The 18,992-nt window shown below is 42.2% G+C and overlaps 1 protein-coding gene across 1 annotated transcript in view; it reads right to left on the bottom strand.

The window, feature by feature from the left end:
* Positions 1-10,085, bottom strand: part of ABCC12 (ATP binding cassette subfamily C member 12) — a 93,963-nt gene extending 83,878 nt beyond the window's left edge. The window contains exon 1 of the mRNA XM_036124326.2: positions 9,969-10,085. The gene's annotated coding sequence lies outside the window, so the exon portion shown is untranslated. The remainder of the gene's footprint in view (positions 1-9,968) is intronic.
* Between the last annotated feature and the right edge of the window lie 8,907 nt (positions 10,086-18,992).

Here is an 18,992-nt window from a genome sequence, read left to right as displayed (position 1 = left end):
TGTCTCAAATAAATAAATAAAATCTTTAAAAAAAAAACAAAACAAAACAAGAAACGTTTAAAAAAAAAAAAAAAATCTCCCAACAAACAAAAGCCCAGGGCCAGATGGCTTCCCAGGGGAATTCTACAAACATTTCAAGAAGAATTAATACCTATTCTTCTGAAACTGTTCCAAAAAATAGAAATGGAAGGAAAACTTCCAAACTCATTTTATGAGGCCAGCATTACCTTGATCCCCAAACCAGACAAAGATCCCATCAAAAAGGAGAATTACAGACCAATATCCCTGATGAACATGGATGCAAAAATTCTCACCAAAATACTAGCCAATAGGATCCAACAGTACATTAAAAGGATTATTCACCACGACCAAGTGGGATTTATCCCTGGGCTGCACGGTTGGTTCAACACCCGCAAATCAATCAATGTGATACAATACATTAACAAAAGAAAGAACAAGAACCATATGATCCTCTCAATAGATGCAGAAAAAGCATTTGACAACGTACAGCATCTTTTCTTGATCAAAACTCTTCAGACTATAGGGATAGGGGGAACATACCTCAATATCATAAAAGCCATCTATGAAAAACCTACAGCGAATATCATTCTCAATGAGAAAAACTGAGAGCTTTCCCCCTAAGGTCAGGAACACAGCAGGGATGTCCACTATCACCACTGCTATTCAACATAGTATTAGAAGTCCTAGCCACAGCAATCAGACAACAAAAAGAAAGAAAAGGCATCCAAATTGGCAAAGAAGAAGTCAAACTCTCACTCTTTGCAGATGATATGATACTTTATGTGGAAAACCCAAAAGACTCCACCCCAAAACTGCTAGAACTCATACAGGAATTCAGTAAAGTAGCAGGAAGTAAAATCAATGCACAGAAATCAGTGGCATTCCTATACACCAACAACAAGACAGAAGAAAGAGAAATTAAGGAGTCGATCCCATTTACAATTGCACCCAAAACCATAAGATACCTAGGAATAAATCTAACCAAAGAGGCAAAGGATCTGTACTCAGAAAACTATAAAACACTCATGAAAGAAATTGAGGAAGCCACAAAGAAATGGAAAAACGTTCCATGCTCATGGATTGGAAGAACAAATATTGTGAAGATGTCAATGCTACCTAGAGCAATCTACACATTCAATGCAATCCCCATCAAAATACCATCCACTTTTTTCAGAGAAATGGAACAAATAATCCTAAAATTTGTATGGAACCAGAGAAGACCCTGAATAGCCAGAGGAATGTTGAAAAAGAAAAGCAAAGCTGGCGGCATCACAATTCCGGACTTCAAGCTCTATTACAAAGCTGTCATCATCAAGACAGTATGGTACTGGCACAAACACAGACACATAGATCAATGGAACAGAATAGAGAGCCCAGAAATGGACCCTCAACTCTATGGTCAACTAATCTTTGACAAAGCAGGAAAGAATGTCCAATGGAAAAAAGACAGTCTCTTCAACAAATGGTGTTGGGAAAATTGGACAGCCACATGCAGAAGAATGAAACTGGACCATTTCCTTACACCACACACAAAAATAGACTCCAAATGGTTGAAAGACCTCAATGTGAGACAGGAGTCCATCAAAATCCTAAAGGAGAACACAGGCAGCAACCTCTTCGACCTCAGCCGCAGCAACTTCTTCCTAGAAACATCGCCAAAGGCAAGGGAAGGAAGGGCAAAAATGAACCGTTGGGACTTCATCAAGATAAAAAGCTTTTGCACAGCAAAGGAAATAGTCATCAAAACCAAAAGACAACCGACAGAATGGGAGAAGGTATTTGCAAATGACAGATCAGATAAAGGTCTAGTATCCAAAATCTATAAAGAACTTATCAAACTCAACACCCAAAGAACAAATAATCCAATCAAGAAATGGGCAGAAGGCATGAACAGACAGTTTTCCAAAGAAGACATCCAAATGGCCAACAGACACATGAAAAAGTGCTCAACATCGCTCGGCATCAGGGAAATCCAAATCAAAACCTCAATGAGATACCACCTCACAGCAGTCAGAATGGCTAAAATTAACAAGTCAGGAAATGACAGATGTTGGCGGGGATGCGGAGAAAGAGGAACCTTCCTACACTGTTGGTGGGAATGAAAGCTGGTGCAGCCACTCTGGAAAACAGTATGGAGGTTCCTCAAAAAGTTGAAAATAGAGCTACCATACGATCCAGCAATTGCACTACTCGGTATTTATCCCAAAGATACAAATGTAGGGATCTGAAGGGGTATGTGCACCCTGATGTTTATAGCAGCAATGTCCACAATAGCCAAACTGTGGAAAGAGCCAAGATGTCCATCAACAGATGAATGGATAAAGAAGAGGTGGTATATATATACAATGGAATATTATGCAGCCATCAAAAGGAATGAGATCTTGCCATTTGCAACGATGTGGATGGAACTGGAGGGTATTATGCTGAGCGAAATAAGTCAAAAACAGAAAGACATGTATCATATGACCTCACTGATATGAGGAATTCTTAATCTCAGGAAACAAACTGAGGGTTGCTGGAGTAGGGGGTGGGGTGGGAGGGATGGGGTGACTGGGTGATAGACACTGTGGAGGGTATGTGCTCTGGCAAGCGCTGTGAATTGTGCAAGACTGTTGAATCTCAGATCTGTACCTCTGAAACAAATAATGCAATATATGTTAAGAAAAAAAAAAGAAGAAGAAGATAGCAGGAGGGGAAGAATGAGGGGGGGAATCAGAGGGGGAGACGAACCGTGAGAGACGATGGACTCTGAAAAACAAACTGAGGGCTCTAGAGGGGAGGGGTGTGGGAAGATGGGTTAGCCTGGTGATGGGTATTAAAGAGGGCATGTTCTGCATGGAGCACTGGGTGTTATGCACAAACAATGAATCAATGGAACACTACATCTAAAACTAATGATGTAATGTATGGTGATTAACATAACAATAAAAATTTTTTTTAAAAGATTAAAAAGTAAAGCAACATGTTGGTGTAAATGTGATTCACTTAATTACAAAGAATTAGTATGCAAAAGTTACAAAGAATGCTCTATATATCAATAAAAAAGGACAATCAATTAGAGAAGTGGGCAAAAGATATAAACAGGCAATTCACAGATAAGCCAAATAAACGGACATAAAAATGCTCCATCTCTGAGTATCAGGGAAGTGCACATTAAAGCCACAATCATAGTAAGAACTATTTATCATTCTTCAGATAGGTAATATTTAAGTCTGAAAATTGTAAGCCTTGGTATATGTATGGATCACAGCAGCTCTTAAACCCTGCTGATAGGAATATAAATTGTTTAATTTATAAAGCAATTTGGCATTATCTGAACCAATTCAAGATTATTTTACTAACATAGCCAGCAATTATACTCCTTAGGTATATAAATGCTCAGAACCAATTCCGTCTGTTCAAGGAGTCCCATCAGGGTAACCACAAACCTTGCATGCTCCTTTTCATTGTCCTCACAAATTCTCCCCTACCTCTGCTGCCTCTTTTCAATCATACTAATGTCAACAATGAACTTCAATCTAGAAAAACACAAACAAACAATCCATGGAACTAGAGGGTATTATGCTAAGCAAAATAAGTCAGTCAGAGAAAGACAAATACCATATGATTTCACTCGTATGTGGAATTTAAGAAACAAAACAGATGAACATGGGGGAAGGGAAGGAAAAATGAAATAAGATGAAAACAGAGAGGGAGGCAAACTATTAGAGACTCTTAACTCTAGGAAACAAACTGAGAGTTGCTGGAGGGGAGGGGAGATGGGGTAACTGGGTGATGGGCATTAAGGAGGGCATTTGATGTAATGAGCACTGGGTGTTATATGCAACTGATGAATCACTAAATTCTACCCCTGAAACTAGTAATATATTATGTGTTAACTAAATTGAATTTAAATAAAAAACTTTAAAAAAATCCACAGAAGACAGAATCTCATGTAAAAATATCTCAGTGGCCCCTCTATAGAAATATTTGTAGCAGCTCTTTTTGTAACATTTTGAATATTCATCAATAGGAAAATGGGTGTGTTGTATAATATGAATACCATATATTACTATTCAACAATAAAAATGAATGCAAATCCACACATCAACCCATGTGAATATTGCACATGATAAATTGAAAGGGGTAAAAGGCATTGCAAGAAAACACATACACTGTGATAACCACTTGTGTAAAGTTCACAAACTTGCAAAGCAAGTGTGCACTGATAAATATATTTATAGTAAAATTCCATTTCTCCAAGTAGCCCTGATTCATCTTATTGGAAAATAGTATTAGAAACCAAGATATGGGTACTGGGTATGTTGTTACTAGGATGTTGTTTCTTCTGGACCCCCTTGGCTGACAGACCAAGGAAATGTATGTGTGTATATTAACTAGCATATATAGACATATCTAAAATTATTTTTATATGTAACCATCTGAATATATTTAATCTAAACATGGATTCCTCCTGATTCTCCAGCTATGACTCATTACTGTAATTATCATAATTCTAACCTCCTCCCTTTGCTTACCTATAAACTCCCACTCCAAAAGTGAGAAACCTGGCTCTCAGCATTCACCAGCCATTTGCTTAATTCAATTCCAGTATATAGACACAGAAGTATCAGAATTGCCAACATATAGGCCTGTGAGAAAGAGCTCTATCAACTAGAATACAGTGCTCCCAAGAGTACAGTATGATGTGGAAAAGTGAAAAAAGGAATGACTTGACGGGGGAGAAACCTGACAAATAGTACCTCAACTAGGTGATCAGGGTCAACATCAACAGTGATAAATCATGGTGATAGCACATGTCCTTGATATAATGGGATGAGGAGGGCACTTTACTTCTGTGGTCTTCCTCCCCAAAACCCATAATTCCAGTCTAATCATAGGAAAAATAACAGACAAATCCTAATTGAGGAACATTCTACAAAATACGTGACCAGTACTACTTAAAACTTTCAAGGTCATCAAAAAACAAGGAAAATCTGAGAAACTGTCACAGCCAAGAAGAGCCTAAGGAAACATGATGACTGTATCCTGGATGGGATCCTGGAACAAAAAAAAGGGGGGAGGGGGACATTAGGTAAAAACTAAGGAAAGCTAAATGAAGTATGGATATTAGTCAATAATGATGTATCAATATGTGTTCATTAATCTTAACACCATATGTAAGATTTTAATAGTAAAGTAAGATGCAATAACCATCTGTATTGTTTTCACAACTTTTCTGTAACCAAAAACTATCCTTAAAAAATAGCTGACTTTTTTTAAAATAAGTAAGAAAATATACACCAATTTCAAGATGATGGTTACCTCCAGGAGGCAAAGGAATGAGATCTGGAAGTTATGCAGGGATTGCCCCATGACGTTGTAACATTTAACCATATATTTAAGAATGGAAACCCTGGAACCAGGCTGTCTATGCTCAGTGTCACTGAGTAATGCAGACCACCTGTGCTACCCAAGTTCTGAGGAAGGAGAGAGCAGTATGGTGTGGGAGGAGAATGGGGTTAAGGAGAACTTATGGGAAGTGACACTAGAGCTGGGTGTCTGCAAAAGAGAGGAGAGGTGAGAAGGAGAGTTTGAGAGAAAGCCCAGGTGAGGCATTCAGCTGAAACTGGGTGTGTGGTACCTGCACAGTGAAGCTCTTGAGGGCACCATGTGAGCAAGACCAAACCCTGGGCAAAAGTCCCCCACCCCAGCCCCAAGACCCTTCCCATGAGACTTCGTGTTTGGCTATTTATCAGAAAGCCTTTCACAGCTTCCTCTACCCAAAGCATCATGCACAGCCCCATAGCCCGTCAGCTTTTCCAGATTTGCTGCAGGAAGGCAATGAAGGGGGATGCTCAGGGATGCTCAGACTGAGAAAAGTAAAGAACTTGGCTTCTCATCCTTGGATGGGTCCTTGGCTAGTTAAATAAATGCAATCCAGCCCTGGCCAGAGAGATAGGAGGAAGGAAATCTGGACATGGGCACAGCCTTGCATGCAGTCTTTCTACCACATTCTTATCCTCCCTGTAGCTGTCACAACATGGGCATGAACAGCTAAGCCGTGGTCCCTGACCAGCTGTCTGTGACATCCCACAGCCTCTAGGCCACTTCCCCTGCCTGCAGTGCCCTGAGGGCTGCGCAAAAGCTTAGTCTGAGCAAAGCAGAGGTAGAACGCAGGGTAGCTGATAAAGAAAAAGCTCACTACAAGTTCTGAGACCCAACTGAAATTATTTGGGGGAGAGAGAATCACAGAATCCAAGAATTAAAAGAATTCAAGAAAACATTAGCCATGGAAAACTCAGTGTCTCGAGTGAGAATTTCCTTCTAACCAACCAGACCATGATTCAGCAAGACTTGGTAACAGACCCCAGTCACCTCTCAAGACAGCCCTAATGGATATTTCGGCAAAGAAATGGATAGCCTGACTCTAGTCATGAGAAAATATCAGACAAACCCAAAGGAACATTCCACAAAACCACTGGCCTGTGCTTTTTAAAATTGTTTGCATTATGAAAGATTAACAGCAACTAAAGGTACTTGACAGCTAAAAGCAATATCCAATCCTACATTGGATCCCGGACCAGGAAAAAAAAATTAAGGATGTTATTTTGGGACAACTGGGGAAACTTGAGTATGGACTGTAGGGTACATAATAGTATTTTATCAAAGTAAAATTTTCTGATGTTGATAATTGTACAATTTGACAATTAATAATTGTGATAATTACAGTTATATGAGAGAATGTCCTTATTCTTAGGAAATATATACTACAGTATTTAGAGATAATGGAGCAAAATGTCTGCAATTTACTCTCAAATGTGTCAGAAAAATAATAATTATGCATAGAGAGAGAATGTTAAAGTAAATGTGGCAAAATGTTAATTTGCAATTCAGAGTGAAGGGTAGTTAAAATTTCTTAGCATTATTGTTGTTACTTTTATGTAGTTTAAAATCATTTCAAAATAAAAAGTTAAACCTTTTTTTAAAGAAATAGCCTTAAAGGGAATGAATTGTTTTCTTTCTGTGGAACTGAACGTGATGTTTCTGCAGCAGTCGCTCTGTGCTCAGGTGCCATGCGGGCTACATTTATCCCTCCTTACGTGCCCTCAGACGTGCGAGGACAATCATTGTGTTCCTCTGCTCACCCTCAGCAACCCATTTGCAATTTCTCTCCTGTCCAAACTACATGGGCCCAGTCCTTAGAATCCGGATTTCCTCTTCCTGAGAGGGTGGGCTTCACCAGCCATGGAGAACTGTTACTATGACCTCTGTAATTTTTCTCGCTTTCCTAATGGCAAAGAATCCTGGCAGCAAGCTGTCATGAGCTCATCTTAAGGGGTCTGGATTCCAAAATGCCAAACAGGAGACCAGGCCTCCCTGGCCATGTTTGGGTAATCAGAGTGCGTAGGAAATTGGTGCTGGGAGGTAATTTCCTTGAGTACTCCACAGGGAATGCAGAGTTATGATTACCTAAGATGGTTTGGAAGTGTTGCAGCAGGAATGGCAGCTTGCTAAATTTGGCAGCCCCGGGGGAAAATGAGACTTTTTAAATCAGGAAGTCTGCTTTGGCTAACGTCTCTATCCCCCGTCTGTCGTGCCATCCTCTGCCAGGAGTGAGGAGATGCCTGGAGCGGCAAATCTGCTTGCTGGCAGCTAGGGGGTGGGGGTGGGGGGGCCTGATGGGAGCTGAAACGAGTGAAGACAGGACCGGGCCAGGGCCCCTGAAGCTATCATGACTCTGTTCCTGGCAGCTTTTTTCCACTCATAGCATCTGAGGGTTGGCAGGGGATGGAAGAAGGTGCCTGGTGCATCCATCGCTCTGCTTTCTGGCAGGGCATTCCTAACCTGACCTCAATGGACCTGACAAGGTAGAAGCAGGAAGGTCTCTCTTTAGAGCAGTGGATTATGGACCACATATGATTTACAGGTCCATTTTATTTGGCCTGTACAGATTTTAAATTTTTCTGAATTTGAATTAGAAGATATCATATTAAAAGAGAAAAGACCTCTGGCTTGTGACAAAATATCAAGAGCTCTGCATGCCCACGTGGCTACAATCCCCTCATACTGAGCAACAGCAACCCTTTTTTTGCCACAATTCCACCACTCCTTATTGCTCCCCAACTCTGGGGCTCTGGGGACTCAGCATTTATCCTCACCTTTGCACTGCTGTTTTCCTTATAGTAGATCCATTTTTCTCTATCCTTGCTCTCCAAAGGTGGAGGACAAAAGATACCTAGAGGACGTTTCAAGAAATATTTTCCACATCTACTTACTTTGCTCAATTATGTTCCATTTCTGCCTCTCTAACCCAGAAAATTAACAAGTAGCAATTCTTGTTTGAGAATTGGATTCTTAGTGTTCCTTTGTGCCCATAATGGAAGTCCTTCCTTAGGATTCCCCTGCATCTGTCAAATGCAGATACACTGTTAATGATAAAATCCTTCCCAGATAAGAGATTATAGATGCTGTTGATTTCTTGATAAATCCATTCTTAATTTCAAGCCACCCAAACTACCAATATCTAATGGTCTTATGTCCTCTCCCCAACTCCCATAGCCTCTTCCTTCAGTCCCTGGCCAGCCTCCAGCTCAGAGGAGAAGCTCTGTCCGGCTGTCCCCAGCACCCAAGTGGGTAGCCAGACCCAGGAGGAGGGGCTGCTGTTGGGAGAGACAGGCAGGAGGTGAAGAGAGGGCAGAAGGAATCTCAAACAGATGAGAGGATGCTAAGCCTGGGGAGCAGGAATGGGGGTGGGGGCTTTGCCCAAGGCCTCTCATTCCCAGAGGGTCCCACACAGTGACCTCTGATGAAGTCTCCAAATGAGGTCACCCATTCAGTTACAGAGATATTCTGACAAGATAGAAGGAAGATGAGAACTCCCATCTTAGACCTGTGGGAACCACGCGGGGGTGCACAGTGAATTTAAGTTGTTTTTTAGTCTCTTAAATTTAAAAGTCCTGTGATTAAACTGTGAACAAGACAGTGTGTCCATGTGTGTGTGTTAAAAGACTTCGTTTATTCAATGTAGGCTTTTGTATGTCACAGATTTGGATATCCTGGCTTGGCACTTCTACTTTTTCTTGTACACCAGTGGGCTCCAAAGACAGAAGTGCCCCAAGCCTCCCTCCTGCTCTGGGAGGCCACAGGTCCCTGCTGACTCCCATGTGGGCAGCCACGTTTGATGTGGTGTCACCCCCCACAGCCTGTCCTGGGGAAGACAGACGGGCATTGGGGGCTGATTGCTACAGAGAGAAGCTCTACCTGTGCCGGAAATGCTAGCGTCCTGGTCCTGAGGAGGAAAGGATGAGGAGGAAGGGTCCAAAGTCATGGGGCTCAGCGGGTGTTGCCTGCTGCCTGTTAGCCTGAGTCTTCTTCCATCCACGGACCTCAGATTCAGCTTCCCTGTCCCACCTGCCTGGGGCCCTCTTCTCCAACTGCCCCATTCAACTGTCACTCCCACCACGCCCATGGAGGGAATTCTGGGGGACCAACATTCCCTCTGGCACATTAAAGGGCACTGCCCCGTCCCACTCCTTCACTGACAGCCCCAGTTCCCGCAGGATGCTTGAACAGCCGCCCCTTCCTAGCCTGTCACATCATAGCTTTGTATAAGTAAAGGAGAAAATGCCCCCCAGCAGCCGCCATTCTACAGGTGAGGAGCATGAGGAATCAGAGGCCCTCCATGACTGGCTTGGGACAAGGCTGAGACCACTAGCCAAGTCTCCTGACTCCCAGTCAGGGACCTCCCTCTCCATGCTCCTGCAAAGTAAAGCAACTCTGAGGTCAGGGGATGAGGTGTGTGTGTTGGGGCTGGGGGGTCTCCAATCTTCAAAACAGAGAAAAGCTCATTCATTTATCCAAAAATAAAAGGTAATCTGAGCTCTTTTTTTTCTTGAATTAAATGAAAGGTGAGGCAGGGCCTGGCACTGACAGCTAATTCTTACGTATAAAAGTTTCCCATTTACCTTTGCAAACTCCGGAGGGCAGGACTTTTCCAATGTCTTGAGATCCTTCAAGTGCCTGGCCATGGGGCCTTGCTCAGAGTTGGCTGAAGAATTCCAGAGTGGCCAGGGAATGGTTGGGAGCAGGCAAATCTCTAAATTCAGAAATGACAAATCTGGATTCATTTTTAAGAATTATTTGGACACCTTAGAAGACCTTCTCCCCGCCACCTGACTCCCATGGATTTTATGTCACATTTTACTGGAGTATTTCAAGCTTGCCCAAAGCCTCTTCCTACTTTTATCCTGGTCAATCCCTGTCCCCTGCTGGCTGTTTCTGGGGATGCAGTTCCCAGGGGAGGCTGCCGCCACCCAACAGGGTACTTCTATTCCTGCCCAAAAAGGAGGTGGGAAGTGGGGAGGGTCTGTACTCGATTGCCGGTTGCTGGTAGAAAAAGATACAAGGAAGAAGGCTCCCTGGCCTCAGTTGCAGGCTGGCCTGCAGAAGCTGTCCTTAGGCAGGGCTGTGTCCCCTTTTGTTTGCCTCCATTCCTTCCTCCATAAATGCAAATCACTGCTAATAATATCACTTGGCATTTGTAGAGCCCTTTGTCTATCATGAAGTTCTTCTCCCTTTTAACACTTGATCTTCACAACCACCCTGGGAGGTCTCCGAAACACAGCCCAGACTTGCTTTTGCAATTTCCAAACAGATTTGAATGCTGTCAAGTTTATAGCAAATTGATGAGCAGTTTTTCCCCCCAAGTTCATCGAAGGTCTGGCAGAGATGGATCTCTACTGAGACATGTGGTATTTTGGTACTACATAAAAATGATTGTTTGGACTGCCAGGTCACTGATTCTGGAGTGAAATGATGGAGGGGGATTGTGCAGTCTCTGCCAAAGGGGGGGCCTGAAGAAACGAACAGAGAAGCTCCTGTCCCAGACAGTGTGGACACCTACGAGAGGCCAGGACACTGAGATCTGAGGAGGGGGTAGACACCCCCACTCCGGGGCTGAGGGGGGCAAGAGAACCCATTGGAGTACAGGAAGAAAATATTAGAAATCCTTTCTAGGGATGCCTGGGTGGCTAGGTCAGTTGAGTGTCTGCCTTTGGCTCAGGTCATGATCTCGGGGTCCTGGGATCAAACCCCACATCAGGCTCTCTGCTCAGCAGGAAGTCTGCTTCTCTGTGCTCTCTCTCTCAAATAAATAAATAAAATCTTAAAAAAAGAAATCCTTTCTATATTCTTCCTCATCCTTACAAAAATGATATTTTTCTGTATGAATATAATGGGACAGTGATATACATGCATGTGCTATACATCATTTGTGAATAAATATATATGCATGTATCGGGAGTCTGCGCCCCCGAACACCATTGGTGGTGCTGGGTGGAAGGTTTCAAGAGCACTCCTCTTGATCATTTCCCCAGCTCTGCAGCTCAGTGAGGCCTTTATTCCAAAGTGAGTCTGTCTCAATTCTCTCTATCCCTCCTTTAATAACCATATCTTCAATAAACCATAAAAGACACGAGCTCAATCAATCTCAAAAACATTTTTGTAAATAACTTTTTTTAAAAGATTTTATTTATTTATTTGAGAGAGACCAGGGGAAGGGGCAAAGGGAGAGGGAGAAGCAGACTCCCCACTGAGTGTGGAACCCTCCAAAGGGCTGGATCCCAGGACCCTAAAATCATGACCTGAACCGAAGGCAGACACTTAACTGACTGAGCCACCCAGGCGCCCCTGTAAATAACTCTAAAAATATATGTGTGTGTGTGTGCATATTTCTGTATATACACAGAAATCAGTGTGTGGCATTGCAGAGTCAGTAGCATATAGTGGTTAAGAATAGAAACTCTGGAATCAGATCTGAGCTCAAACCTCTAAATTTCAATTTCCCCAACTACAAAATGAGAACACTAACTTCAAAGCATTGGAAGTTAATTGAGGATTATATAATGTAAGGGAAGTGCTTAACACCATGCCTAAAACATTGTAAACACTCAATACGTGGTAGTTATTAGTGCAAATAATAATTTTTTTTTTTAATTAGCAGGATCTCGGGAGAAATAAGCATCCGACCTTCTGGGTCACTGTTGGAATCTGTCCAGTGGAAGTACACAAAGAATCTGCTAAAGGAAGGGGCTTGGGTTTTTGTTTGCCTTATGAACTAAGGAAGGAGTTGCAGAAAGAAGAGCAAACAAAGTTGATGTCAAATGAATTTGGAAAGTAGTTTGGAATTTGAATTGGCTTTTAAAACAAACATAGGTTAGTGACGCAGAAACACATACCTGCAACAATTAGGGTACAAGCTCTCTAATAAAGGACAAAACATGTTCTTGGGCAGAAAGCCTGGGTTCTGGACTCAGCTTCACCACTCAGACCTTAAGATAAGTCCCTTGGCTCAGAGTTGAGCCCGTGAACACAAAAGCTCCCCACACAGGAAAGGTGGCCCTCCCTTCTCAGGACCGGGAAAACTTGGCTTATTGTGAACAACCTTTTTTTTTTTTTTTCCTCTAAATGGCTAAGTTGTGAAGATCTTTTTTTTAAAAGAATTTATTTATTTATTTGATGGGGCGGGGGGGGTGGGGAGAGCACAGCAGGGGGAGCAGCAGAGGGAGAGGGAGAAGCAAGCTCCCCACTGAGCAAGGAGCCCGATGGATGAGGGGCTCAATCCCAGGACCCTGGGATCATGACCTGAGCCAAAGACAGATGCTTAACATTTAACCAACTGAGACACCCAGGTTCCCCCAAGTTGTGAAAATCTTGTAATACATCTTTGTTCCTTCCTCTCACTTAAGGAGCTCAGAGTGAAAACTCTCAGCTATCTCTAACAACGGACGGTACACAATCTTATGGCATGCATAAGAGGGAAATGATGTCCGTGGAAGTGTTCCGTAAGCTCTAAGTCATGAACCAGACACAACCCCAGAATTGTGAGGTATATCGATGGGTGTGGAGAGAAGAGGTGGGGAGCATTTCAAGGAGTGCTGAGTGGGACTGAGGCCCTCATATTCTAACAGAAGCTTCTGGATGAGTACAATTGTTGCTAGAATGCAGCTCATATGACGAAGCACTTGGGAGCCAAGGATTTGGCAAGAACTATTATTATTAAATCAGAAAATTGTACTTCTCTTTGCTGTAATGAGAAATGGTTTTGCCTTAATACTGCTCACACTTGAAGCAATGGTGGCCAGAACTGGGTAAGGGTAGGCCAGGCATCAGAACTAGAACCTCTGCAACGGGGCCAGCCCATCGACCCCTTACCCTGAGCAGGCCGTGCCTGACCACGCTACTGGGGTAAGGCCTTTATCTCCAGCCCTTGCTGTCTGCCTGTCCCTCCTTCTTAATGCCTTTCCTCCCTGATTCAGATTCGAATTTCAAGCAGGCTATTAAAAGCCAGTGGTGTAGGCAGGGCACCTTCGCCGTCTGGGACTCAGTTTCCCTCTATAAAATCAAGAACTGAATTAAATCAGGGTTTTTAACCTTTTTTGTGCCATAGATCTCTTTGGCATTCTAGTGCGTTCTTAGAATAGTGCTTCTATTGTATAAAATAAAGGACATAGGATTGCGAAGAAAACCAATCATAATGAAACATGGTTAAAAAGCCAAATTTGGATATTATAATGTTTTTATGCTGATGTGTTAAAAAATGATCTAGCAGTAGGTTTAATAACTACTATAATTCAAAGCAGTGATGCACAGGATATTTTGAGATACCTGAAACAAATGAAATGAGATTTGAGAATATCTATGATTCTGTTGGTGATAAAGTCACAGGTAATAATAATACTATTATAGTTTGTTACCTCATTCATAATCATGGAAATGCTAAATTTCAGTGAGTAAAAATAAAGACATAATTTTTCCCCATCCAAATTCATGGGTCCTCTGAATCTAGCTCAAGAGTCCATGGACCACAGGCTAGGGAACATCCAGACTAAAATCTCTGAAGTTGCTTCTGACTCTGACACAGTTGAATTCCAGAGAGTTATTTAAATGAGTCAGGGGGAAATAGAATAGGGGACATTTAGGATAATGGGGTGAAATTTTACTATCTTATCAGCAGGCACCATAGTATATCATAGGGCGGAAACTAGTTTTCTTTACAGAAGTGCTTTGTTAGGTTTCCTGGCATAGACTATGAGACCCTTGTGACTTGTCTGGCAGGAAAAGGCATCAAAAATCAACAACTGAACTGCTCTGCATATCACAGGTTCAGGAACTGGGAGGTGGGGGCAGAGAGAACCCAGAGAATGTTGGCATGGAGAACACTGGAGTCTGAGGGAGTAGACATGGAGAGACTCCTTAAGAAGATGGTGCCTGATATCCAATTGGGGTTGTTGAATTACCAGGATAGAAACCCCTCTTTTGGTCCAAAACTTCATTGAAGTCATCTACAAGTACAAAGGAAATAAAGGAAAGTGCTGGGTTCTCCCAGGTCAACGTGATGGAGAAAAGGAGAGTCTGCATTGCCTACTGAAATGCTCATGGGGTCTGAAACAAAAGAGGTCAGAAAAATAAAAGTGTCCTGAAAATACATAAACTTTGAGGAACACATTAAAATGAGAGTTTAAAAACCTTCCCCCCAAACAATTATAAGAACATATTATGAGCAACTATATGCCAGCAAATTAGATAATCTGGAAGAAATGGATCCATTCCTAGAGATGTATCAACTATCAAAACTGAACCAGGAAGAAATAGAAAACCTGAACAGACCTATAACCACTAAGGAAATTGAAGCAGTCATCAAAAATCTCCCAACAAACAAGAGTCCAGGGCCAAATGGCTTCCTAGGGGAATTCTACCAAACATTTAAAGATGAATTAATACCTATTCTTCTGAAACTCTTCCAAAAAATAGAAATGGAAGGAAAACTTCCAAACTCGTTTTATGAGGCCACCATTACCTTGATCACAAAACCAGATAAAGATCCTATCAAAAAGGAGAATTACAGACCAATATCCCTGATGACCATGGATGCAAAAATGCTCACCAAAATACTAGTCAATAGGATCCAACAGTACGTTAAAAGGATTATTCACCATGACAAAGTGGGATTTATCCCTGGGCTGCAAGGTTGGTTCAACATCCACAAATCAATCAATGTGATATAATACATTAATAAAAGAAAGAACAAGAACCATATGATCCTCTCAATAGATGCAGAAAAAGCATTTGACAAAGTACAGCATCCTCTCTTGATCAAAAATCTTCAGAGTATAGGGATAGACGGTACATAACTCAATATCATAAAAGCCATCTATGAAAAACCTACAGCGAATATCATTCTCAATGGGGAAAAACTGACAGCTTTCCCCCTAAGGTCAGGAACACAGCATGGATGTCCACTATCACCACTGCTATTCAACATAGTATTAGAAGTCCTAGCCACAGCAATCAGACAACAAAAAGAAATAAAAGGCATCCAAATTGGCAAAGAAGAAGTCAAACTCTCACTCTTTGCAGATGATATGATACTTTATGTGGAAAATCCAAAAATCTCCACCCCAAAACTGCTAGAACTCATACAGGAATTCAGTCAAGTGGCAGGATATAAAATCAATGCACAGACATCAGTGGCATTCCTATACACCAACAACAAGACAGAAGAAAGAGAAATTAGGAGTCAATCCCATTTACAACTGCACCCAAAACCATAAGATACCTAGGAATAAATCTAACCAAAGAGGCAAAGGATCTGTACTCAGAAAACTATAAAACACTCATGAAAGAAATTGAGGAAGCCACAAAGAAATGGAAAAACGTTCCATGCTCATGGATTGGAAGAACAAATATTGTGAAGATGTCAATCCTACCTAGAGCAATCTACACATTCAATGCAATCCCCATCAAAATACCATCCACTTTTTTCAAAGAAATGGAACAAATAATCCTAAAATTTGTATGGAACCAGAAAAGACCCCGCATAGCCAGAGGAATGTTGAAAAAGAAAAGCAAAGCTGGCGGCATCACAATTCTGGACTTCCAGCTCTACTACAAAGCTGTCATCATCAAGACAGTATGGTACTGGCACAAAAACAGACACATAGATCAATGGAACAGAAGAGAGAGCCCAGAAATGGACCCTCAACTCTATGGTCAACTCATCTTCGACAAAGCAGGAAAGAATGTCCAGTGGAAAAAAGACAGTCTCTTCAACAAATGGTGTTGGGAAAATTGGACAGCCACATGCAGAAGAATGAAACTGGACCATTTCCTTACACCACACACAAAAATAGACTCCAAATGGTTGAAAGACCTCAATGTGAGACAGGAGTCCATCAAAATCCTAAAGGAGAACACAGGCAGCAACCTCTTCGACCTCAGCCGCAGCAACTTCTTCCTAGAAACATCGCCAAAGGCAAGGGAAGCAAGGGCAAAAATGAACTATTGGGACGTCATCAAGATAAGAAGCTTTTTGCACAGCAAAAGAAACAGTCAACAAAACCAAAAGACAACCCACAGAATGGGAGAAGATATTTGCAAATGACATGTCAGATAAAGGGCTAGTATCCAAAATCTATAAAAAACTTATCAAACTCAACACCCGAAGAACAAATAATCCAATCAAGAAATGGGCAGAAGACATGAACAGACAGTTTTCCAAAGAAGACATCCAAATGGCCAACAGACACATGAAAAAGTGCTCAACATCACTCGGCATCAGGGAAATCCACATCAAAACCTCAATGAGATACCACCTCACAGCAGTCAGAATGGCTAAAATTAACAAGTCAGGAAACAACAGATGTTGGTGGGGATGTGGAGAAAGGGGAACCCTCCTACACTGTTGGTGGGAATGCAAGCTGGTGCAGCCACCCTGGAAAACAGTATGGAGGTTCCTCAAAAAGTTGAAAATAGAGCTACATTACGACCCAGCAATTGCACTACTGGGTATTTACCCCAAAGATACAAATGTAGGGATCTGAAGAGGTACGTGCACCCTGATGTTTATAGCAGCAATGTCCACAATAGCCAAACTATGGAAAGAGCCAAGATGTCCATCGACAGATGAATGGATAAAGAAGATGTGGTATATATATATATATATATATATATATATATATATATATACACAATGGAATATTATGCAGCCATCAAAAGGAATGAGATCTTGCCATTTGCAACGATGTGGATGGAACTGGAGGGTATTATGCTGAGCGAAATAAGTCAATCAGAGAAAGACATGTATCATATGATCTCACTGATAGGAGGAATTCTTAATCTCAGGAAACAAACTGAGGGTTGCTGGGTTGGGGGTGGCGTGGGAGGAATGGGATGGCTGGGTGATAGACATTGGGGAGGGTATGCCCTATGGTGAGCGCTGTGAATTGTGTAAGACTGTTGAATCACAGACCTGAACCTCTAAAACAAATAATACATTATATGTTAAAAAAAAAAAAAGAAGAAGAAGATAGCAGGAAGGGAAAAATGAAGGGCGGGATTCAGAGGGTGAGACGAACCATGAGAGACGATGGACTCTGAGAAACAAACTAGGTTCTAGAGGGGAGGGGGGTGGGGGGATGGGTTAGCCTGGTGATGGGTATTAAAGAGGGCACATATTGAATGGAGCACTGGGTATTATACGCAAACAATGAATCATGGAACACTACATCAAAAACTATTGATGTAATGTATGGTGATTAACATAATATAATAAAATTTTAAAAAACTCTTTGGATAATTTCTAATCATTTTTTTCTATATGCAGTCCAATTCTGCACATACAGATTTTGTCTATCCTTATTTTTTTATTAATTTTCTTCCCCTTTCTAATCATCCTGTTGATCTCCTTTCTTAGATTCCTTAAATATGCTTACCCATATATACACCAATGTTTTAACTAATGCTATTAAATAATAAATAACTTTCTCTTTGACTTTAAAAAAAAAATCTTTCCCCCTTGGGATGCCTGGGTGGCTCAGGCGGTTAAGCGTCTGCCTTCGGCTCAGGTCATGATCCCAGGGTCCTGGGATTGAGGCCTGCCTCGGGCTCCCTGCTCAGAGGGGAGTCTCTTTCTCCCTCTGCCTGCCGCTCCCCCTGCTTGTGCTCTCTCTCTCTTTCTCTGACAAATAAATAAATAAAATCTTAAAAAATAAAATAAAATAAAACCCTCCTGTCCAGATCACATAGGACAGAATAATCTTGGCTAACCTCTGAGTTCTCAGAGTGTGGTCCCTGATCAGCAGCATCAGCAACATCTGGAAATTGTTAAAAAGGCAAATTCTTAAGCCCCAGACCCACTAAATCAGAAAGTTTGGGGGTGGGACCCAGCAAGCTGTGTTTTAGTCCTCCAAGCGATGCTGGTGCTCATTCAAGTTTGAGAGCCCCTGCCATCAGGCAATTTTATGTTTATAATTACATCCCAGCATCATATACCCCATAAAGTTATCCAATCTAATTTCCCACACATACAGAATCCCTGCCAGCACTCAGCCTTGGAGGAATGCTCTGAGCCTGTGGGGTATCATCTATGTCCCCTCACCCCATACCCAGGAGAGCTGTCAGAGAAAGCTTCCAGCCACTGAGAATTCCCTGTCCCAAACCAGCTACTCCCTAGTGGGACTTTTCCAATGACCTGAACATCTGTGCCTTCAGGGCCTGGGGCTGACCTTTGGAGTGACTTCTAGAGGAAGCCCTTCAGGAAAGTGAAGAGTGATCCTGGTTCCCTGGTGGCTTTCCTATGAACAGCCTCCATTTAGCAGCGTTTCTCTTAAAATGGAGGGTCCGGAGCTGGGAACAATGAAGGGCAGGGCCAGGGCCAGTGGTACCATTGCTTCTTTTCATCTGTCCATCCACCTCTCATCACTGTGGACCACATCACATAGCTTACGGGAAGCTGTTCACTGCATTGGATCAGGAGGAAGGGTAGCTAGGAGAAGCCTAGGCCTGAGGATAAATTAGGTCCTTTAAAACCCCTGGGCACCTCTTAACTCTAGAGAACAAACTGATGGTGACCAGAGGGGAGGTGGTTGGGGGGTGGGGGAAGTAAGTTATGGGGATGAAGGAGGGCACTTGTCCCAATGAGCACTGGGCGA

Source organism: Halichoerus grypus, chromosome 15, assembly GCF_964656455.1.
Source record: "Halichoerus grypus chromosome 15, mHalGry1.hap1.1, whole genome shotgun sequence".
NCBI lineage: Eukaryota > Metazoa > Chordata > Mammalia > Carnivora > Phocidae > Halichoerus > Halichoerus grypus.
Note: the sequence above shows the minus strand (reverse complement) of the source record. Positions and strands in the feature narration are given on the sequence as shown.